The 25,078-nt window shown below is 34.1% G+C and overlaps 1 protein-coding gene across 3 annotated transcripts in view; it reads right to left on the bottom strand.

Moving 5' to 3' along the window:
• Positions 1-25,078, bottom strand: part of LOC142984033 (ATP-binding cassette sub-family D member 1-like) — a 72,671-nt gene that overhangs the window by 38,295 nt on the left and 9,298 nt on the right. For 2 of the 3 annotated variants that reach the window (XR_012960128.1, XM_076131340.1), the window contains exon 2: positions 15,473-15,498. The gene's annotated coding sequence lies outside the window, so the exon portion shown is untranslated. Of the gene's footprint in view, positions 1-915; positions 1,074-15,472; positions 15,499-25,078 lie in introns of those variants that run through there. The other variant, XR_012960129.1, reaches the window with a different exon arrangement.

The raw sequence follows: 25,078 nt of genomic DNA on the forward strand, positions 1-25,078 counted from the left end.
ATATTTCAGTATAATTACCCCACACACGACACGTGAGGTTATTTAATACGATTACAGTTAATGATTGTTGAATCAGATTAACATTACATAATCTGAGGAATTAAATTGATAACATATATCGCTGTAAATTGCTGGCCCGTTTCGTAATTAATTTCAAATGAAGATAGACACGCAAAGTTTTGAAGCTCCAATTAATTTTTAATGAAAGGTGTAAGGCAAGGTTGAAGTAATTTAGGTTTATATTGTACACTCATTACCTTATAAAGAGTATATTTTAATAATTATTTAGGAGTCCCAAACTGTCATATTATAGTCTAGCATGGTGGGCTTCTAGACCTACACATGCTAAAAAGGACTCGTGCTCAGTGGGTAAAAAAAATGTTTGAATAGAAATCATTTTGATAATTGAAGTAAGGCTTTATAAAGGTGAAGGAAAACTTGGTAATACAACCTCCTACACAGCCTTTAATGAACAAATCTAGAGAATTGTTCAAAAGACATACACAAAAAACATACAATAATAGGAAATTTGATTTATATACTTCGCAATAGAAACTATTAAGGGAATCTACAATTATTAAAATGGAAAGCACTAGAAAAAGTATTCTCCAGTTTCTTTCAAGTGGATAATGACCACTTTCTAGCGCATTCTCGTGGTCATTGTATCAAATTAACTATCTTAAACTAATCTTAAAGTCGCTCAAGCCGTCCAAAGGCTTAAACTTGAGATAAAATAAAGAATAAAGAGTCTAACCACTTAGTACTAAAGTCATTGCCGCTTTGAATCACAAACAATCGCATCAGCGGACTAAATCACACGATCATTAGTTTTTTTCCTCGTCAGCATAACAATGCATCACGTTTAAGGATACGAAAAACAATTAAAATTAAATACAAGAATAAAAAATAACTCACTTGAAAAAATCCTTATAAAACAAAGAACAATTTGAACACTTCAAACACACCACATAACACAAAATTATCGAAAGTATAAAACGATTTTGAGACGTTAACGTTTTTTGTTTGCGCGTGCGCTGCGTTCCACAGCGGCTGAACGACTGGCGTTCGGAAGTCGGAATCACCTCGAAAATCTGAATACTTAATACGTACAGTGAGCAACGAAGACTTGTATTTCTTTAATATTATATACAAACTTGTATGGCGAGGTGTTTTTAGTACTTTTTGATCGAAATTAGGTCGAACTCGTTTTATTAAAGCGTGCAGATTTTAGCTGTTTAGTGTTTATTTAGTTTATAAATTTAAAGTGATTTGTGAATTTTAGAAGTCGATATTTATTTCTTACTTGAAGTAGTATTTCAATGTAATTTAAAGTATTGATCAACGTTTAGTATATAAACGATGTAATTCCGTACATGGACTTACAATTAGTTTAATAACGAAATAATTTAACTTCTACAAGTAAGAATGTCTCTAAGTACTCACCTATATTTAGCTACCTCTAAATAACATTAAATTTAAGTAGATTACATCCCCTTTTCAAATAAAACTTTACCTACTAAACTAAACTTAGAATTTTCATCACAATAACGGTTAGCAGTCATTTCAACTAACAGAAAATTTTCGCCTTCAAAGACCATTCCACTACTTACGTCACAACTCACTCAAACAATAACGCAACTCGAAGGTTGACAACTAAAAAATAAAGAAATAATTATAACCATGAAACGTACAATGGAGGAAAGTGTTCAACCACCGGCAAAAGAGTCATTGACCCCACCAGACCTTTTATCTTGACTCTTAAGACATTTGTTAGCGGTAGTGATAATGCAACGCTAGCCAGTTTTTTTGACCCCAAATTATGCACAAATTATGGAGCGAAACGATTATTGTGTTAATTTTTTAAAGGTTTATTTTTTGTTTTAACGTAATTGTGTTGACACGTGTTTTTTAAAGGTTAGCCAGAGTTGAATTTGCAGACATTTTGTCAGTTATAATACGGGGATGATTTGCTGGAAAACCTTATAAGAGTTAGCAGTAAGACCTGCAAAGTCTTTAAGTATGCATAGTGTGTAAAGGTGATTTGAAAAGCTTTACCTGAGGCATTTGAAAGAACCTTTAAACAGGCTAAATAATTTGAACAGAGCGGGATGCAAGCGAAACTTTCTACATTTACAACTTTATGGCCTTATCCTAACTTTAAGGTATTGAAAAAAGAAATCGAAAACTGCCAAATAAAAATACAGTAAACCAGTATGTTTTGCAGAAAAACTCGTTTCTCTCAACCAGAAGACAATTGTTTAAAAATCTCACCTTTTTGTTAGACAGTACTAAAAACTTATTTACGTACTAATTACGCAAATCGATACTAATATTATAAAACTGAAGAGTTTGTTTGTTTGTTTGTTTGAACGCGCTAATCTCAGGAACTACTGGTCCGATTTGAAATATCTTTCCGTGTTAGATACCCCATTTATTGAGGAAGGTTATAGGCTATATATCATCACGCTACGACCAATAGGAGCAAAGTACCAGTGAAAAATATTACAAAAACGGGGAAAATTATGTTTCTCTTATGTGACGCAAGCGAAGTTGCGCGGGCCAGCTAGTTACGTAAATAATTAAATATTATTATTTGATCCCAATCACTCAGTTCGTTAGAAACGACACGTGTTATCACACTTATAGAACTGTACACAAGTACACGTGTGTACTGTTTTATCAAATTAATTAGCATTCATATCATTATTAATTATACTTAGTTTGAGGCTGATCTTGTTATCAGAACTAGTGCTAATCACTGTGTTATCTGTAGTACAAGACCCGTTTTCTAATCAATTTGTACCCAAATACATTTACTGTAGGAAAAGAAGGTCTTTGCCTGAAGTTTGTGGGATTACACGTCTTTTTCAAACCGGATAATAAGAAACATACAATCTTATTTAGATAAAAAGAGAACACTTTTAAGATCTAGTATACTTCTTTTGATTTTCCTTATTCACTTCTACTGATACTACTACCAGGCAACACTATATTATATTATTCTTGAAAAGATATCAAAATATCGTGGGAATATTCACGTTCATAAAATAGTTCGTTATTTTAAAAAAAAATCATAATAATTGTATATTAAATAAGTAAACAATACAATAGTATAATAACGACAGTAAATATTAACCTTGCTCATGAAAATCTGCAAACAACAATAAGAATCAACTTGCCAAAACTTATTTTCTGTTTATAAAGATGTACGTCTCTACCAATTACTCCTGAGTGCGATCTGCGGGCTTATCTTGTATCTCAGTTGACAACTAGTGTACGTCAAATTGATAGCCACTATGCAATACATTGCTGCCTTGACATAATGTGTTAATCACTATAATCTAAGGGAGAAAACAATGTACAGCATAGTGGCCCCAGAGCGCTTGGAATAATGTCATAATTCATATGTATTTTTTTTCACAGTAATTAACGAGACTGTATAAATATTATATGGGAAAGTGTCATTGTTACGCTTTTAGTATCCATTATGTTTTAATAATAATGTGATAATTTATTTCTCACAGTTCTTCAGGATTATATAAAATACATGCCTTTGATATTTACAGATTATAACAAAAAGCAGTAACAGAAGATGATTTTTTCTTTAATATAATTCACGTTTTTGGCATATTACATAGAGAGAATGAGACGAAAAACGAAAGTATCTCCTACGGGATAAGTAAGCCGCACAAATACACGGCAGAAACTCCTGGCTGGTTGAGAAACCTTGATCTGCAGGTGTTATCCATGCGATAAGATTCCATGATAATTATTTAAAGACTGCTATAAGAAAAAAAAATGTTTGGGCCGTGTTAAAACGATATTTATAATTAATGTAGAGGTTAAGGATCTGGAATGGTCGCAAAGTGTCAGCCAGACATTATCCGGCACCCTTAATCCTAAGATAAGATAAGAATGTAAAAGTTAATTCAGAATTTGGATATAAAATATGGTCTGTTCCTTTAGGTTTCGAAGCCTGGAGATCATAAAGTGCCTCAGTGATATGAAGCCTTACATCCTCCAGTAATGGAATAACCCATTTCTATTAGTTGTAATCTCATTATGAAAACTACGACATAACTGTACGAACATATTTATTACTTGGGACATTACAAACATGCGAACTATAACATGTCATATTATGGAACTCTCTCGCTCACACTGATACATTGTCTCACCTATAATACTTTTGATTCTGACGTAGTTCGCGCGATTGCAATGGCCCCAGTATAGCTGCACGCTTGCCTTCGCTCGCGAACAACGTTTCATTCCATATATCTTCTAGTTAGGGGGTGATTTTAAAAAAGTCTATTTAGCCTTTATTTGACCCCGTGGTCCACTATCTTCATAGTAAATTTCAATAAAATCGGAGCGTTATTTAACCACAAAAGACCAGTCAGACAGAATTCATAACGGTTAGAATTAAAATATCAAGAATGTTATTCTAGAAGCAAACCATTAACATAGTAAGTTACTTGTTTTCTAATAAAAGAAATGTATATTTTAATAAAGTACCTTTTCAACTGGTTTTGAGTTTATGTTGTTAGTAAACCGACAAGAATGTAAATAAACATGTTACGGAATATTTATTAACTACATCTGGTTTGTATTGAACCTTTTAAATTACAGCAGTTACAGAACAATATAAATAACTTGGAGAAACGGAATTACTCCAAAAACAATAATAGCCCTAGTATAATTTCTGAATATGCTTTATCTTTCGGATAAATTCAAAATTACAACGAAATTTGTGTGTGTTTTTATTTGACTTATAAATTTAGTAGGATCTTGTCCGACAGAGGTAAAACTGGCAGTTAATCTATATTTTTTTTTAAGTATGGTGGCCAAGAGCAAGTTAGGGACTTTTAATGCCTAAAGGGTTGATTAAAAACTTCAACATACATACATACATAAAGTCACGCCTCCTTTCCATTCTCACATACTTCCTTTGCTTCATTCATATCCATACATGCATGACCACAAATGTAAAAAATGCAAAAATCTTGAAACCTCAAAGTAGCAGTCGAATCAAACAGCATATTTTATATTATTACTTCACATTTTACTACCGTTAGTCAATAATTTCTGTCACACCATAAAATTATAAACAGTCTTACCATAAAAAATAATATCGATGCAATAAAATATATAACTAAATTATATTTTATAACCTCTATATACTTGGCAAAGAATTCGCGAAATAAACGTTATGTCATTGGAACAAGTTTTAAAATACAGCAAAAAAAATATATAATATATTCAAATAAATATCCTGTATATAATTATGGTTTAATTAATGTGTTTTAATATCAAGGTAACCGTTAGTTAAAAGACCTTGCGAACGTTACTCTAATTTGTTAAGAACTGTTTATTATGATAAACTAAATTGTACAAGCAAATCTAAAGATTTTAGTATAACATACCTACACTTTTTTCTGAATGAATCAGGTCACTTTTTCATTAATTATTTTCATGATGTGCAGATCAGGTGCGTAGCACTTGTAACCGGTGGTCCTTCATACCAAGGTGTATAGTTGTGAATGAGACAAGGAAAGTTTGTAGGGATAGTACCAAATGGAGTTCTTTGGTCTTTGCCCGTCTTTATGGTTTAAAGGCGGTTTGTGTATGTTGCCTTTATGTATGCATGTTACTATAAGAATCGCCATCGTCTTATATAGTTAGCTACTAAAACTTCTACTGGTTTTGCCATGAACCGTGATGATTTTGACCCTATTGACCTCACAACCTTGTCATACATCAGCATTGATGAGAGACAGATTTGTATGTTTGCTTAAGCAAGAACTTATCTTGAAGCTTTGAAAGCGTCACGTATTCGTATTTCGTAATTAAATTAGTAGATTTTAAGTCTTCGTAATAGGCTTTTATCTCAAACATTGATATAACAAGAATCCTCTTGCATTCGATAAAAAAATATAAATTTTCCGCTTGACAATGAGTTGAGATTTTATACGAAATTAAATCAATGTACAATATTACCATAACCTCTTTTTAGTGTATATGCAAAATCAGCTATTTATAACAATTCTAGAAATACATGCTAAACTTCATGCTTAAAATATACTTTAATTAACAAAGATACATCCTGATAAAGAAACAAAAAGTTCAATATTACGCCACCAGACCGGTACAGTACATAATATGTTATTATACTTTATTAAAACTTTCTGCTTGAGTGATCTTGGCTTGGTTTTTGTGCATTTCTGGCAAGCAACAAAAGCTTTATTAGTGCACTTTTGACTACACGTTTTAAGAGCAAATAGGAACCAACTATCATAGCATTTTCGCAGATTCGCAGTTTCTAAGCTTAAAAAGGGTTTTTTTTTTAAATTAAATTTTTACTAGACCAGCATGGTAGACTCAGAGCCTAACCTCTCCCACGTTCGGAAGAGTGCCCAGCACTTGGACAGAATGGGGTTAAAGAAATCTAAGAAGCATCTAAACATACTAACTTATTTAAAAAAATATGTTCCTATATAAGGTTTATGTAAGATGAACACTTGGTTAGGAGTTACATGACAGTTAGAAACCCAATTTCGCTCATAAGCTAAAGGTCCTTTAAATCATATCCCAAAGCTGCTATTTTTGAAGTTCTTTAAAATTAACATTATTGCATAACATGAAGACAAAACTGATATTTAAAGGTACCCGTGAGAACAGACAATCCCATTACCAAATCCCATCTCATCTCCATATTCTATCAGTTAATATTCCTACCACTAGTGATATGACGTCAAACTCAATGATTCTTTATGAACTGACGCGGGAGGCGAGCGCTCAGCATACAGATGCGATGAACTGAATTGATTGTATCGCGCTATTGATTGTGACACGTGAGGTTCATGGCTTTATATGATAGGTATGTTACTAGAAGAAGAATGCCTCTGTAGTCTTGGTGATACTGTACACGAGGGTTCAATTCCCGTGTCGGGCAAAGTGCTTTGGGTCTTTTCTCATTTATATTAGAATATTTCCCTATAGTAGTCCAATATTTGGTATAGGTTTTGCCTATTACATGGGTTTAATATTATTAATTGCGAAACGAAGGTTTTATTTCACACTTCACTTTAGAATATAACGGGTATGTTGTTATGTGCGTATGAATGTAGCTACAATTAACTTGTGGTAAGAAAAGGTCTAAAATTATAACAAAAACTATGCCATTGCGTAATTTGGCAATGAAAAAAAGTACGCAAATAGACAAAAAAAGTCAGTAAAAAACTTAAGTTTGCCTAATCGATTGTAAAATATTTTTTTTGTACAAAAAGCTACATTTTCTGTTGCGTAACACGATAGATTTTGCTTTGAAAAGTAAAAAAAATACAAAGATAAATAATTTCACGCTATGGAATACTGCTAACAGCAGAACTTAGGAACACCCTGGATACCATAGCAAAAACTGAAGACTTTGTCTTACTCTTTTTCGTTTATCTTTGTAGGCCAGGGTTTATGCCGAATTCAGGAAAAAACATAGCACATACATACATGCATAATATCACGCCCTTTTCCTTTAGTCTCTGTCTACCACTAAAACACATTACTAATAAGATAATTTAAACAAAATCGTATTATTTCGACTATTAAGCAACCATGTTAAAACAAAAATCCCTTTTTTGATTATGCTCCTACGTTTTACTTAAGTGCCTCACATATAAAAAAAACATGCAAGGTCTATAATTTTGACGGGTTATTACTATCAACCCAGCATGACCTCCACACACTAACTACAGCGAAGGTTTGCTGAGTTCCACAAAAACCGCACAGCAATTTGAACGCCATACAATCTAATCTCGCTGCGGCATGCGGCAGAAAGAGGTCACTTGTATATCGCTGTACCCGTGAAAGTGCCTGCAAATGTTCCGACCTTGACCTTGTGACCTTGACGTATATAGCCAGCGAGCCCTTTGGTTTACTTTTGAAATAGTGTAAGCTGAGATTTTAAAGGTGTCTTTTTTGTAATTAGCTTTTATGTGCGGTGTTATTTTTTCTGAAATATAACGAGGGCTGACGTCAGGCACAACGACAACAGTAGAAACACCAGCCAAATTGTCTTTAAATATGATTCTGAAAAAATACATCTTGTCCCGTCTTTACTTATCGTAGTATAAAAACAAGAAAAAACCTCATTTTTTCAGGATCAACCGATAGCAGTATGATTTCCTACACCCGGTAACAAGCTTTTAAGATTTACTACTCCTATTAAAGAAATGTTTTTAAAATAATACAAAATAAGCTAGCGGGACCAGTGTTTTACACAACTCAATAGCCACTCGGTAATCGATAGTCTTCTATCCTAGATTTTGTGGTATATATTTATTTATTTATTTTATGTATGTATAGATAAATAATAAAACAACTTATTTCGGAAACGTGATGAATGATAAAACATTAGATTTTTTTATATACTTACTCATCTTTTGGACATACCCCAACGCACATAACTATTTACTCTTATAATTTACGCCAGAACCATACTCCACAAAAACTAGATTTCTCAGTATTATCACGATTCACGGCAAAATCCAGTCACCATATCTAAAATAACCAAACACAGTTAATCACAAAAGAAGAAAGTCCATTCACACCTCACTTGTAAATTGACACTAACTTTCGGACTAACGGTCAAGTGTGAATTGCCCAAAAGCATCAATAGTACCTGCTAATTGGCACTATTTACTTCCTAACCCAATGCCAATGATAAAATAACATGTAGAATCATTGAAATAAGGTCTAATTTTCCGTATCATTAGAAGTCGACCTTGGTTTAATTTTTTATTTGATGCGAAAAAATTGGCACTTCATTTAATTTAAATGTATTTAGTAAACAAGCTTCCTCATAATAAAATGATACAAAGCAAGTTTTGTAAAAAATCATCATCAGTATGAAGGTTGTAATTTGAAGACAAAAAACCTTTATTTGTATTTAAAGACATTTTGAAAAGGATTCAGGATGTGGTCATGATTATTAACCTTTTTTTGTTACCCTATTGGCACAGTGACTGAGGGTTCGCAACCGTAAAACAGCCCAGAAATTCTTTATCAAAGTTACGTGTGGATTAAAAATAATTAAGTAATCACTTGTAATAAAAGCGTAAAAATCGATGCAAGGGAAATCCCTACTACGAGTTGCAAACTATAAACAGTTCTAGAAACAAAACGTAATCCCCCAAATTTACTCAGTTAACGAGGTAAACTCAGCTTCTCACTTCTCTGAAATTCGTGTGCATCTGTTGCACAGAGTAAAGAGTCAACGTATTTAGGATTTTCTTCAATATTTGCCAAACATCCATAACATCGAAGACCTTCCATCTGATGACGTGTAATATGAACCGTTATCAGACAGAAAAGTTCTCCTTCCTCTTTTAAACACCTTCACAACAATCTCTGCATCACCCTAAGGTAGACTGGCAGAAAATGCTCCAGGCATTAAGTCCGCCTTCATACAGCTCTGTATATAAAGTTTAAAATAAATAAATAAATAGTTTTACACTTTCTCAAACACTTTCATGTAGACACAGTTCCTTAATAGCCGTATATCATAGAACCCTTTTAACTATAATCCATCACACCGTGCCCATACAACACCGTCACGACCACACCTGATTACCATAGTCCATTTCCATTAAGGAACTAACACTATACAGGTCGATGCCTTCGCAGCGGTTTAATGGAGCTTCTTTTTGTTAGACTAATGCTGTTTTCTAAAGGAATTATGGTGGTATTCCCAATGGACTAGTAGGTCAGATATTAAAGAGTTATATTATAATGTGACTCAGATTTAGAACCTAATCTGCGCTTAATGTTGCATTTTGGCGTTTAGAATGATACCTTTCATAGATTTTTATATGCTGGAATACTACTACTTTTTGTACTACTGTTAATACGATACTTATAAAGCAATGTCCCTTTTTCTACCTGCCTTAATAACTTTCATTCAGGAAGAAATGTAGACCACGACATAACTTATTTCACAACAAAATACCACATTTTATGACCAAAAACAAAGAATATAAAACATATTACTTATTAATTTATCCATGCATCATTGCCTGCTCTGATAAATTATCGAATGATCACTTCCTACCGAAATTATTCCTAATTTTATCGATATCTTTTGTGCATTATGTTAATTAATAACTGATCATTATTACTTTAAATACTGGATGACCTTAAGACAATGTAAATTGAATTATCAATATCCTGAATAGTCGAAAAGGGAAATGTAGAACGGTTTCCGATGTTTTTTAAATATTGTAGAAAATGTCTTGGTAAAATAGTCATTTAGTTTCGAAATTGCTATATAGTACATACTAGCTTTCTGTCACGCGGTCGGTAGTGTATCTGACTGGTGATCATGAATATGAGTGTCTATGAGTCAGGTCGGATACAGTATTATTTGTCTTATTATTTTCATTATTTTTTACTTACCTGTACTGTCCCATTATTGGGCAAAGGGCTCCCCCAAAATCTTACGGTTTCTGTCATTGGCTATCTCACGACAATCCTCCCTAATCTTTTAATCTTACTAGTTTATAATAGTATATTTCTCAATAATAGCAGAGTCAGTGATGAACTCTCGATTATTAGTACAATGTTCTCTTTACCTAGAAGTAACTTAGTGCTACAAACTACTGTAGTGACTTGCAGCAAGATTACTTGAACTCTAAATCAGTGTCAACCTATGCCGAAACGTCAAGTAATGTGAAGTAAAATGCATGATCGAATTGATTCTCTCTATGATTCTCTCTCTCTATGATTGGATACAAAAATATATTAAAAAAACTTAACACATTTTAATAAACGTTTTTATGGCTCTATAATATAATAGCGCGATGTCATGACAAATACATAAATACAATTATGTACAAATACATCAGTGTAGTAGATTACAGTCGGTCAAACAAATGGTTGTTAATGCAGTTGATTCGTTCAGTGCTATCTGAGTACAACGTCCACTGGTTATCAAATCAATTCATTTGTCTTACTCATAAAGAAGCATAATAAAGATAAACACATGTATGTATAATGCATTTACGGATGAGGGCTTTGTGTATCTCAGTTGATAACTTTTTAATAGCCACTTTTCAGTAAAGACACTGAGACACTGTGAGGCGCCCATAGCCAGTTGCGCTCACCAGTCGGTAAACGATCCGTGGGTTAAGCAAACCTTGGCACGGTCATTCTTTAGATGGGTGACCGCATAGTGGTATTTGCACTGGGCGTCTCCGTGCTTCGGGGGGCACGTAAAAAGTCAGTCCCGGTTGTTGTCAATTTAGATAACAGTCGTTAAGCCACGTCAAAGGCCTTCGGGCGGTTTGAACAACTTTGACACCAGGTTGACCACTAACCATACGATATGAAGAAGTAGAGACACTTTCAAAACCCCTACAATTTTGTACATTGTTTTTTCGTACGCAAACAGCACTGTTCTGCATAGTAGCTATCTCATTTTACATAATAATATATTATACTCGTTATCAACTTAGATATCGAATATACATGCTGAGAGTCCGGTCACTTGTCTAAGAAAACCAAATAAAGTTTCATTTCACTATGAAGTACATAGCACAAAAAGGTTAATATTTTATCGTTAGTCGGTGACAGGAGATCAACAAAAAATCTAATACGATTAATAATATAATTACTACTACGAACTTTGAACGAGTGTATCGTAAGTCAAGAATAAGTCAAAAAGTAACCACGTACCTATATACGTATAGCATCGAAATGCATAAAACAATAATTCCTCGCAGATAACGCAATACACACGCCATCAACTATAGCATTACAGAAACACTTACAACACGTATGTATGTGCAATTGTGCAAATAGCTCATATTAAATAACAATATTGTCGCCGAGAAGAAAGTAAAAGCATTTCAAATTATATTTCATAACTGAGAACGTTAGGGAGGGACTATTTACACACACCATATCGATAAAAAGACAACGGCCGTGATTTCGTATATCTGCAGAAATAAAATATCACTCATAACGCATAGGTACTAGTTGAAAAATGCTCAGAAAGTTAAGTAAAGAATAAATTAAATAAATAAATATTTTAGGACAACTCACACACGGTCATTTGATTCCAAACTAAGCAGAGCTTGTACTATGCTAACCAAATAACTGATGAACATACTTAAATAAATATAAATAAATTTAACCCATTAATGTCCCACTGCTGGGCAAGGGTCTCCTCCCGTAATGAGGGAGGGGTTAGGCCTTGAGTCCACCACGCTGGCCAAGTGCGGGTTGGGGACTTTGCATGCCTTCAATTAATGTGTTAAACAAATTTTTAGGCATGCAAGGTTTCCTCACGATGTTTTCCTTCACCGTTGGAGCATGTGATAATTATTTCTAATACACACATAACTTCGAAAAGTCATTGGTGTGTTGCCTCGGGTTCGAACCTGCGACCACTTGCGTGGGAGGTGTCAACTTATACCACTCGGCTATCACTGCTCCACTCGGCTATCACTGCTCCACTCGGCTATCATGAACATACTTATATACTTCTAAATATATACTTATACAGGGTGTCCCAAAACTCAACGATAATCCGAGACAGGATGAAAGGCCAAGTCATACCGGTTCTAGGAAAAATAAAAAAAAAAATCCATATCACTTAGTTCAGCAATAATAGACATTTTTCAAAAAAGTTAAAATTCCACACCCTTGGTCGCATTTTCAAGTCCTGTGATCACCAATGTCACAATTTCGCTGCGTTTTTTTTATTTCGTGATCTTTATTAAATATGCTATTAATCGTAAAACAAATTAATGCACAAAACATTGTTAATTTTCTAAAAAAAGTTAAGTTTTAGTGAGTCATGGTTCACAAAAATATCGTTAGTTAACTTTGACGCTTCATATTGAAAAAAAATGTACTACACTACCCTTGGCAAGTTATTTCAAAAGTTGGCGCAATTAATCAAGATTACAAAATGGTGCAACACTTGCCACTTTTCTTGCCAATAAAAATGTTATTTTTATTTGAACGAAGCATGTCCTCACAGATGGATCGGACGCAGTGGTTGAATTTTATGGCCTCATCGCTCCCCCGATCTAAACCCAGAGATATTTTTGACTAGGAATGCATAAAAGAGAAAGTCTATTCGAAATAAATACAAAATCTATCAGAACTTTGCCAGAAAATTGACACAGCGTCAGAAGAAATAATACCAAGGAATTTTGCACAACTGGTGAAAAGGTCTTTTTTAAGGCGTTGCAGAGCCTTTATTAAAGGAATTATTAATTAACACGCAAATGTTAAGCTATCTTAATCTCAGTACATTAGATTAAATATACCAAACAGTTGCGATTTACATAATAAAAAGTAAATGGCATTCTTTATCAAGAAACTAATATTAGAAATGCGAAAGGTTGAAAATTTGTTACTCATTTACGTCAAAACTAGTTTATGACCTGGATCAACACCAATCCATGATATATTTTCATCTGGGAAATCTATTCAGGCGGTGAAAGTCGCGGGCAAAAGCTAGCTAATAAGCATCAGGGTCACAGATTAAGTACCAGTACAGTCCAAGTCAAGTCATTAAAATTACGTTATAATATAATAAACCAGAAACACCCTAATTATAATGTTAAGAAGTGCTTTAAACTTTTAAAGCTGAAGACTCTATTTTTGAAACCTCATGTTGTTCCTTGAGACCTGCAATATGTTGCTATAACACACGGAACTTGAAGTAACATTATTTGGCTTTAATATATCTCTATGTAATAATTACTAGAAACCTAATTGTACTGAATTATCAATTAATCTTGTACTATCTAAATCTTTGCGTACTTGTGATAAGATATCCTCGTTATCCTTTTTGCGACGCAATCGTATGCGGATATACAAAGATATAATAATAATTGGATATAATACACGCTTATATATAATCTATTACGCAAATCACTACATTTTTATTAAAATATGCGATTAGATGAAACTAGTTTTTGTTTGCTACTAGACCTGTGCATAAAAATAATACACTGAAATAATTGCAAAATGGCGTATTCTGACTATATTTCACTATTAAGGGCAGATTATTTAAATCAGAAGTAAGCATAATTAATTTCATAAGTCCCCAACCCGTACTTGACCACCGTGATAGATCAGTCGTAGAGAAGACCCTTTCCCTGCAGTAGAATAGTAATGAGTTAAAATTATTACTAATTTTACATAGCCTTAGCGCTGACAGAAACTGGAACACTATTTCTGCTCTCCACTAGGGCAGCGATGCAACTCTAAAATAAAAGTAGTGTCTCATAGTTGCAATTGTATTTAACTAACATACAATTTTTCTCTATATTTTTGTTAGACAGTAGTATGAATCATAAAAACACCTTTATAAAAAACGTCCACGTGTTGGTAGTGTGTAAAAAGAGATAATCACATAAAATTTAGTCGTAGTTTAGTGAATGTCGCAAAAAAAGAATTGGCTAGTTATCAATTCACATAAAGTGTAGAAGAAAGATGCTCAATCACGTTATTTTCTACGTACTTTTTTTACAGACAAGTATTCTTTATGTATTGCTTGATGAGATAAATGGTCCCATGCCGATCCTATCCATTAGGTGATAAGGAACCAGTACAGGCCGAGAAAGAATGGAAAAAACAAAAAAGCCATCATTTTGACTCCGAATAACTCGTTTCAAACTAAACCTAAGTACTATCATATAAAATGCCCTAATTTTAAAATTCATGATATTACACTCGCAAAACAAAGACTGTAGCGTGTTCTTTTTTCTATACAATCATAATTGTCTAGCCATTAATTGTGATTTAACTTCGTCTTCAGCTAGTAATAACATCTTAACTTTAGCTTTTACCAAATAATAAGACCAAATTTATAAAAACGAATAACCTATGGTTATAAGCTAAAGCTGAGAGTACACTTTTATCAAGAATCAACCTTCCGTAAGCCACATCTAAGTAGCCTAGCTATTTCATACTATCGATATGAGCATATGTATAAGTCACGTCCCTACAAGTCAGCGGAACGAAAGCCCGGCCATTGTGCGCGGGCGCAGGTCGTCTTGCGCACAATGACACAGTGACGTTACGCAACCCTATGTAGGCCATCCTACTGAGATGATAGATAAATATCATGAACTTTATTGTACTGCCTAATGAGGTAAATTGAATGGTCGTTAGTATACATATTTGTCATAATTATGCTTATCTTATAGGGCTAAATGCTGCTAAGAATTTTAAAGTAACGCAAAAAGTTACAAAATAAATATTTTCGTGACAGGAAAGGTCGCACTGATATTAAATTTTAGACACTTTTAAGGACTTCAAACAGAGCCAGTGTTTGGGTAGACACATAATAATGTATATACCTGAGATGACCCTAAACTTTAGGGTAGCATTCAAATCTTAGAATACCTACCAAATTAGCCTTTTTTTCTGCTTTGTTTGAGAATATGGTTTTAATACTTACTATTGTCGGCTTTGATAGCGTGGTATCTGCAACAAAAAATACAATATAAGATAGTGTTCAATACAAAGAGTAATTGTTTAGGGATTTGTGTAGTCCCATGTAATAGGGGGCGAGCCTGTTGCTATATACCAGGCGCGTTACCAAACTCCTAGGTAGTATTGAACATTTTCTATTATAAATCAAAGGAGCATTGCTTTGTCCGAGCTGGGAATGGAACCCGAGACCTTGTAATCAGCAGCCATATCTACTATATCAATCGTATACTACAAAGGCACTTGCAACAAACAAATCTAAATTATTGTTAAACATTTTATATTAAGTTCTATACATAATAATATAGAAGCAATACATTGCTTTGTTATATTATTATGTCGTTAGATAAATTATTGTAATGAGTGCATAAGCACTTAATTGGAATAGTTTCTTACTGGGCAAAGGTTATCATACGCCGGAACAATGGAGATAAAATTCTTTGTGACATCTATTTATAATAATTTAAATATTTAATTTGTAAACAAAGATGTTAAGGCAAATCAGTGGTTAGTTTAGTCAAATATTGATATTTGTTATTGTTAAGGAATGAATTAAGTTTTCCATAGTGATTGATTTGCTATTGTTAATGTGCTTGGAATAAATTGCATAGTGTAAGGCCATAGAAACTTCAGATTTACATATTTAAATAGTATCCTTATTCTTCGGGTGTGTTTTTTACATTAACAATAGTATACTCGATTTGATAATTTCAGGTGTTATGAAAATAATGAAGAAATTGCGATTGTTGTTGCGTGCAGTTTGCAGTTGCGGTCAACAGTTGACTGTTGTTTGCAGTTTGCTGCTGACGTTAAAAGTTGTTATTATTTGCAATGTACAATAATTTTCACACTTTTATCCTTAAGAATATATGCTCTAGAGAAATAAATACGACCTAATATTTTTCGGTCTTTATCAAATATTGATCGACATCAAACTGTGTGTATATCCGCATAAATTACCCATATTTTTATGACCGGGGACGTACCTGCGAGTTCAATAATAATATAAATACGATATAAAGTAAACGATAACTGCACATGAATCAATATACAAATATTAGATCGGATTTCCTTGAATGCCTGTGAGTCATTACACGTCATCTTTTGTGATCATGATAAGGAAGTCTTATGAAAATCTTTTGTAAATATTCTTCTATAGAGAAGTACGTAACTACAGACATTTACGTATGTGTATTGTTGCTTAAAGTGTGCTGTGGCCATACAGTATGAGAATAATCTATAGCCTTTAACTAAAACTTAACTATCACTTGCACAAATTGGCATAAAAATACTTCTAAGCTCCACAAAAGAATCGACTATCTTTCCTAGCTATGAATAGGAACTTCGAAATTAACTCACAAAGCATCTGATTTGACCACTAACATTTGATTATTTGACCATATGGTTAAACGAATCAAGCCCCTTTAAAATATACCAAACCAAAATCCTGGATCCTCAAACAAACTGTGACCAAGGCGATGACCGGCCGAAAAGAAAAAGTTTAAGACCCATTTCGCACTGTATTATCAAAAGCCTGGTTTCTCATTGAGTAAGATTTCAATATCGTATCTACCGTAGTATTCAAGCCTGCCTATAACTCCCTATAGGTGTAAAGTAAATAATTGCAACAGTGCAGCCGCATTTAGGAACCGGTTCTGATGTTGGCAATATTGCGATATGTCAACACTGTTCAATAGACAGATGTTTCTAGTCAATAATGCCTGTATTTGTGTGTTTATTTTTGACATGTATTGGTAATATTTGACAGCTAACAAATGAGTGATTGTGTGTAGTATTCACTTGCCACGCAAGCAAGAGTTTAATCATAAAGCATTGAGAATTTTGTTGTCATGTCTGAATAAGAAATATGATGATGTCTGAATAAGAAATATTTTTTGCAAACTTGGCAAAAACAACATTGTGATGACGATGTGTATGTCTAGGAGTTCTTAGCCCTTTTAAACAGTTCTTGACCTCAGACAATTTAAAAAAAATTTAAAGTCCTCACCCCTTACCTGATAAGTGAAATGGAGACAATACTCAACCCTTTTTCTCAGCCTAAAGTAAGTGTCAACTCAATTAGTGCTATCGATTGCCCCGAAAATGTCTTCTGCTGATATTAACGATGTTTTGTATTATGTTTGTTGTTAACTTGATGTATGTCAAACAACGTGTGTATATAATGTTATGTGTCTGTGCATTAACACGGCGAGTGCAATCGTTTATCCGGTGAGCTTTTCCAACGTGCGCATGCGCCGCTTGACCCCATTGTGCACTATTGCCTTCTGTCAACTACGGCTTATTATTTATTGTATAGAAATGTCTTGGAAACTATGTGAAAAGGTCGTTTTGGAGTATACAGTTTCATTTTAACATTTTCACGAAAGTACAGAAAGTTTTGAAACGCTTTCCCATGTAGTGATCGACTATGCCATAGAGGAAAAAACGATAAAATTCAAAAAAATCTAAATTCCTCTTGCTTTACTGCTGGTGATGAAACCGGACCTTTTATTGGGTGGATATGGATTGATATTCGATACGTCAAAACCTACAATAAGTAAAATTGGACGATGACAAATGACATTGCGGAAATTACCTAATAAAAAAAATAATAAAATTAACCAATTAATGTCCCACTGCTGGGCAAGTGTCTCCTCCCGTAATGAGGAAGGGGTTAGGCCTTGAGTCCACTTGAAACTTTCAGACTTGGAAATTACCTAGATCATAAAAAGTACTAAACATAGCGAGTTCAGTACTAGCAGAAATAATCCAACAAAAGAAAAAATACTTAAGTAAGGCTTTTCTTTTCATAGCTCTTCTATTAGCTATTTATTACTAGTGCAAAACCAGGCTTACTATAAATAAATTTAACTCCATCACACCGTGGAAGGTTAGACCAGTCGAAGTCCCAGTTGCGCAAGTTACCAGTCGCTACTGACACACCTGAATTATTGGCACATCCGTAGGTTCTGCTGGTAATGTCAATATTAATTCTGTTTGCTACTTCATCTTATTTATGATGGACTATGATATTGGTGTTAGATCTAAGGAATATTCTATTCTAATTGAATTGAATTGTACTAATCCGCACTTGACCAACATGGTCGACTCAAGGCAGAATTTTCTCTTTCTGAGAGGAGACTGGACTGGAGGAGCCCAGCAGAAAAATGGTTACTTATTTCATTTAAAATTTTTATTGCAAGTGATCACTGAAGCATTATCTGTGTGGTCAAAGTGTCATTAAGTACCTTAGATTTTATCACGTAGGTAAAGTGTAAAATTGAAACTATCAAAACTGAAATAGTAAACATTAGTTCCGGATAAGGTTCGAACACAATGCAATCGTGATAACAACTATTGTTTTTGAAATAACACATTGTTGAAGCAATAAATGTATATGACTCAATTTACTACTAGACGTAAAGGTAATCGATACTTGAGAGTTATATTATGCATCGCATTTTGAACTTTATCCCAATGAAATAATGTACAAATTACTTTCCCAGTTATGATTACTCCTGTAGTATTTTTATGTAGCAATTAATTGAATCTGGAAGTACCCGAAAAGGCACTAAAATGCTTTCCATCTTATTTGATTCTGAGCGGTCTACTTCAAAATATTATGCAACGAACACTCTTGAAAAATCTCGAAAATTTTACAACCAGTTTCTTGTATTGGTAGTTCCAGTGTAAGCGCCGGTAAACTTTTACTTTCAAACTAAATATTGACATTGTTAAATCAACATACAAACTACTTATCATCTTAAAACAAACACTTAAAGTTTGCTTAAAATCTGTAGCCTACAATACTTGGTAGTTGTATAATTAGAAGAAATTATAAAGACGGCCTTAGGGTCTATAAGATTCCTAGAAAGTAAGTAAATAGATAAATAATTAGCAGTTGACGTACCCAAAAGGTAAAAGTGGGACCCTATAACTAAGATTTCCGTGGCACAGTAGTTAAGATGGTCGCCACGCCACTACCATAACGTTGAGGTCGTGGGTTCGATGCCCACACGGAACAATTATTTGTGCGATCCACAAACAGATGTTTAGGTTCTGGTTGCACTTTGACTCCGCCGACGTCTATCTGTCTGTCGGTCACCTGGCTGCACCTAACGAACCGTGATTTTTGTAGTTTTATTACAAGGAATACTTCGAGCACGAGTTCAACTCGCAAAATGCTGATTTTTTCTAATTGAATGTCCAGTCAAAACAATCTGATAAAAACTTCGTGACACCTAACTGGAGACATGACACTGTATAACAAAAAAATCAGATACATTGACCTTCTGACTCCAGGTCGTAGACCTCGTACAAGCCAATGTATCATTGTTTGGACACAACAAAAACCTCTATAGAATATAGTATTTATATGGGATTGTAACTGTCCTAAAGTTATTTTAAATTATTAGCTGTGTACTTTTCCATATAGATAAATGACGAATAACAAGTTCAGTGAGACTGTGTCTGAATATTTAAATAAATAATATTTCGGGGTCCTCAGGAATCTCGCAGATCGGGGACCTCCTGTGATCGAGAATAGTCGTCATTCAGCCTATTACCCGTCTTTCTGAAGGTATAACCTACTGAAGAGGTGCGTTCAAGATATAGATTAATAAAAAACAGATAATAATATAATTTTGTACTAATGGACCAATGCAATACAAATCCAATAAAATATACTATCTACCAAAGCATAAATTATCATAGCACGAGGCTTGTATTCTAGGAGGGTAAATTATTTAACGAATTCAAATGACATTTTGCTTTATCGTACCTACACATACTAATTTACTATATAAGCCGTGAAGTTTGCGAAACAAGTACATACGAAAACTAATTTGTTTCTGAAAACTATTTGGTTTTTGACTAAAATGCCTATATTGTAATAAAACTATGGTACTGTATAGTCATTGTTTTATTGTACTAATTAACAGTTGCTATAAGAAATCGGAACGGATGTTTCTTAATTTTGCTGTAAAATTGTTTACTAGTTGCATGATAGCATGTCTGTAATATTTATATACTCGTAATTAGAGCCAAATACCTATATTATATATCGCTACTTACCTTTAAGTTAATCTATAATTTGAGCAAAAAATATCGAATTTGATATATTGCTTCATTTTTTCAAAACCAACATACCCAGACATGAATTGTGAAAAAAATGCAAATAAAAATAAATACATCTTCTCAATTTCGAGACATTTCAAAAAACATTTTTGGGTATTTCGGAATGCATTCAAGAACCGACCTTCAAAAAATCATTACATCTAGATATCTAGCAGGTATTTGTATGTATGTAAAACAAGGCTTGCGAAAGAACGAAAGGAAGTGTTTCGGAAGCGTGTCGTAAATGCACCTGAATTATGTATCAGATTGTGAAACAGCTGCACCTGACTATATAGACTGTAAACTAGTACTATAAACTTAATGGCTAGCTGCATATTTGACTAGTTTATTCGTAGACAAACTTTAACCTGCGATTTCGTTCGTAAGGATTTTTTTTCTATCGTCACCTCTTTGGGATGAAAAAGGTTCAATTACATTTTTGTTGCTTAGAAAAAGGTTTGAGCTCATTCTTATGTCATTTGTAAATTATCATAGGTAAAAATAGTACCGATACCTAACTTTTAGTACATATTTAAGTTATTAGTATAATAAGTCATACGGTGTTATGACCAAAACGCTTTTTACGTCTCTTCTTAAAAATGGAACTCTTTATAGTTTTTTTCTTAGATAATGATACCTAAAAGATCAAATATTTTAGAAACTGCAATGTCAGATCTATCAATATTGCTTCTACACTTCCTTATTTAAGAGCATCTAAGTAAAATACCTACAGATTGATTGCTCTTAACAAATCTTTATCTTACGGATTGCAGTTAATTGAACGGTAAATACGCTAGTTCTTGCAGTTAACTATTATTTTTTGCTAAACAATTTATAGGAAGTACGTTTTATTATATTTTTTTCTCGTATTCCAGGGAGATCGTAGGCAACTGCTGTTGCCTGTGGCAGAAAAATCCAGAAATATTCCGGAATGCGCCTTTTCCCGCATCCAGTGTACCGGTAATGAGACTTTAATATCCCGGATTCCGCACGCTACACTTTTTTGCAAATGAGTTGCGGCTGTGAGCCCAATGACTGAGGATTAAAAACCTTTTATGACAAAACTGAAAAACTTGCTCTGCGCGCATCGACCTCAAGAAATATTGATCCGAGAGAAAAGTTTTTTCGATAATTGAGTGTCGCTTTTCATCTAAAATTCGAACACATACTTTAATTTTAACACGTGCTATTTTTGTATATTATTATCACACATTATGCAACAACGGAGCCTAAAAATAGAAAATGAATAAAAATACATTACCCACATTACCAGAAAGACAGGTTTACATTCATTTTGCAAATAGCTTGAAGGTAGGTAATGGTGACACCAAAGTCTTAAGAACAATCTAGATATAACAAGGTTATATATGAAGGTCTGAAAAATAGAAAAATACTCACACAATGTCACATTCAGTAACTGAGTATATAAACTTAATTATCTAGGTACAATAAAAGCATAAATGTTACTATGCAGATTTTATGTCTACAAAACGTTGCAGAATCTAAATCTGCAGGTTACTTTTAGACACTATTGACCGTCTCAGATCTAAAACACGTTTGCATGTGCTATTTTCTTATTTAACTTTGAGTATAATTCATGTCTATTCATATAATTAAGACAGATGTTTGAGTGTGAATAAAACGACAGAAGTTTGTAGAACATAGCAGGTGGTGTTCTTTGGTCTACCTACCTTCACGGAGAAAGGCGCAGTGGGATATGGCGCAGGGCAAGATATTTGAAGGGAAGAGGAGAAGCCTCTTTACGACAGTGAGATGCAGGACTAAAAGAAAATTGGTGGCACCGTTTAACTTTAAAATACTTCCCCGTGCGTGTTAAACAAATACAAAAAAAAAATGCCTAAAAATTTGTTAAACACATTTATTGAGGGCATGCAAAGTCCCCAACCCGCACTTAGCCAGCGTGTTGGACTCAAGGCCTAATCCCTCCTCCTCGTTAGAGTGGACACCCATGCTCCACAGTGGGACAGGTTACACAAAAAAAAAACGTTTATAGTCATCGATACTGCAAGTCTGTAGTGTCCCTCAAACACCATCAAAACAAATACAGACCACTTTCTAGACGTAAACAGGCAATTGACACAGAATCCACACTTAACATCGAACGAGCACTAAGTGCAGTGAAACTGAGAGAGAGGCGCTAATAACTGCTTAGTTTACCATTTCTACTAGAAAGTGGTCACCGCAACCGGTTGAACCACCCACCGGCCTTGGTTAATACAAATTACCCAATACTTTGACATTTGACATCTACGGATAATTTATTTGCGGATGGCGCAAAGTTATTTGAATTTTAAACTAGGATCCTGTTTCCGAAATGTCAAAATTGAAAGGACGGAAGGCACTATATTGAATGCTAGCTTTCCGAAATTTCCAGAAATCCTCTCTTTGCGCTCCTTTCCCTACGCTCTGCAAAGTATGTGCGTGCCAAATTCAGTTTCTTGCGGTCAGTAGTTCGGCTATGCGTTGTCTGATAGTCATTATGTAGTCATTTTATTTATTTAGGTACAACTACAAAACCCTTCCTTGCTTTAGTAATTTGAAAACGCAACTCAGCTCATTTTTTATTGATTGTTGCTATAAAAAGTCTTCACAGACATCTCCGAGACGCTTCACAGAAAGCGATCCCGAATCCCCATCGTACCATAAAACGCTGGAGCAGTAGGTAATTTAAAGCAAGACCTGCCATTAAAAAAGTGCACTATAAAAGAGTAAAGAGCCTTTTAATACATTATAGACCAATATAGTAACTCAATATTGAAGTATCGGTTTTCTTCTAGTCACGAGAATTTTCTAATAGGTAGGATTATGGGCATCGTTTCTTATCTGGAATAGGTATATTACATCACAAAGCATGGTAAGTGTATTAGAATGTATTACTCACTGTAATAAATGCAGAACTCACACCCATATTATTATGTCGTGAGATGCAGTAGTGGCAGTCAATGTCATGCATTATTGATCATACATCTGTATTCAATCATCTCCTGGGTATTTTCTTTTAGGAATAACCATGACATATCTAACGAATATAATTAGGATTGTTGTAGGTTAGTAAGAAAATAAGTGAAGACAACTACATGAAACAATAACTGATACAATTTAGTCGAAACACCAACGATCTATATAAATATGGTCGTATTTGTTCTTAAATAGTTACTGTTGTTCCTAATCCATGCCATTCTGCAACCGGCTCTTCCTATAGTTTTCCATAATCCAAGCCTAATCTCAACACCTAATTAACACATTCATAAATGAATAAATTAAGCCCAATGCCGAACCAGTCTAGCGTGGTGGACTGAAGGCCTAAACACTCCTTCATTTCAGGAGGAGACCCTTGCCCAGCAGTGGGTACTACCACTAATGGGTAAAATTCATTTATTTTCTGTACCAGTCCCAGGTACATGATTTCTTCAGAAATAAGAAAGATAATCGCTCGACTCACACTTTAGGTTAGAAGGTCGTGTAGAGGGTTAGGGAATCATACAAGGCAACTACTCCTCCATTGTTTCTTTTGTCTTGGGCCAAACCTACAGCCTCACTCGTCACAATGAGCTTACCTACGCAATTAAAACGAGGAGCACTCTTTTCCTCTATCAGTCAAGGACTTGATTACACAAATCTGATCGTTAATAGCCCCACTCGAGCTCATCTAGTCTTATCGGAATAGGTTAATGGCATGCCCATTATAGCGCACTCGATGCAACGGCATTAGCCAGCCATTTGGGGCAATATTACTTTCTTTCATATAATTTAAATAGGTTTGTAATTGGGACTTAATTCTGCAGGTAGAGATTTAACACATTTTCTAGGCGTACTATCGCTACATTGACTACAGGTAATCATCATTGTACACAAATGCACGTAGTGGTATTTTCTTTTGTCATTGCGCTTCATTTCATCATTTCATTCACGCTTCTGCATGTCTTCATTAATTCCTATTGTATTGTTTATTTAGTTATTTATTCGTGAGAACCTGCTCCCAGACAATAACACGGTTAATAGATCCTTCGTGCCTTCAAAATTACAATTGCTTCTATACTGTCATTATGTCCTGCTTTTCGTCTGGGTCCGTCATAAGTGATTGTCTTCGACTCAAGTACATACAATAACGACATTTAAGATGTCTTCTGAAGTACGAAACAATTTTCGAAATTTACCACGGAAGTAAAAAATTGTCATTCATCGTTACAAATATTTCAAAAGGAACTCTTCCGTCGAAAAGCAGGAAATTATTGAGTAAAGAAACAAGATTAACTGAATAATCTAGATGTTCTTCAAGGTTTACTAGTTATGGTGGGAGATTGAAAGCGGCCATCTTAGTTTGATTGATAGACTAAATTAATACTTACGTAGAACGGAAAATTCCTTAGATTTGTTAAAGGCTACTTGCACTATACACTCCCGCTAAGTTAAATATTTGTGGTGGGAAGGTCTTGTT

This window comes from Anticarsia gemmatalis, chromosome 25 (genome assembly GCF_050436995.1).
Source record: "Anticarsia gemmatalis isolate Benzon Research Colony breed Stoneville strain chromosome 25, ilAntGemm2 primary, whole genome shotgun sequence".
In the NCBI taxonomy this organism is placed as follows: Eukaryota; Metazoa; Arthropoda; class Insecta; order Lepidoptera; family Erebidae; genus Anticarsia; species Anticarsia gemmatalis.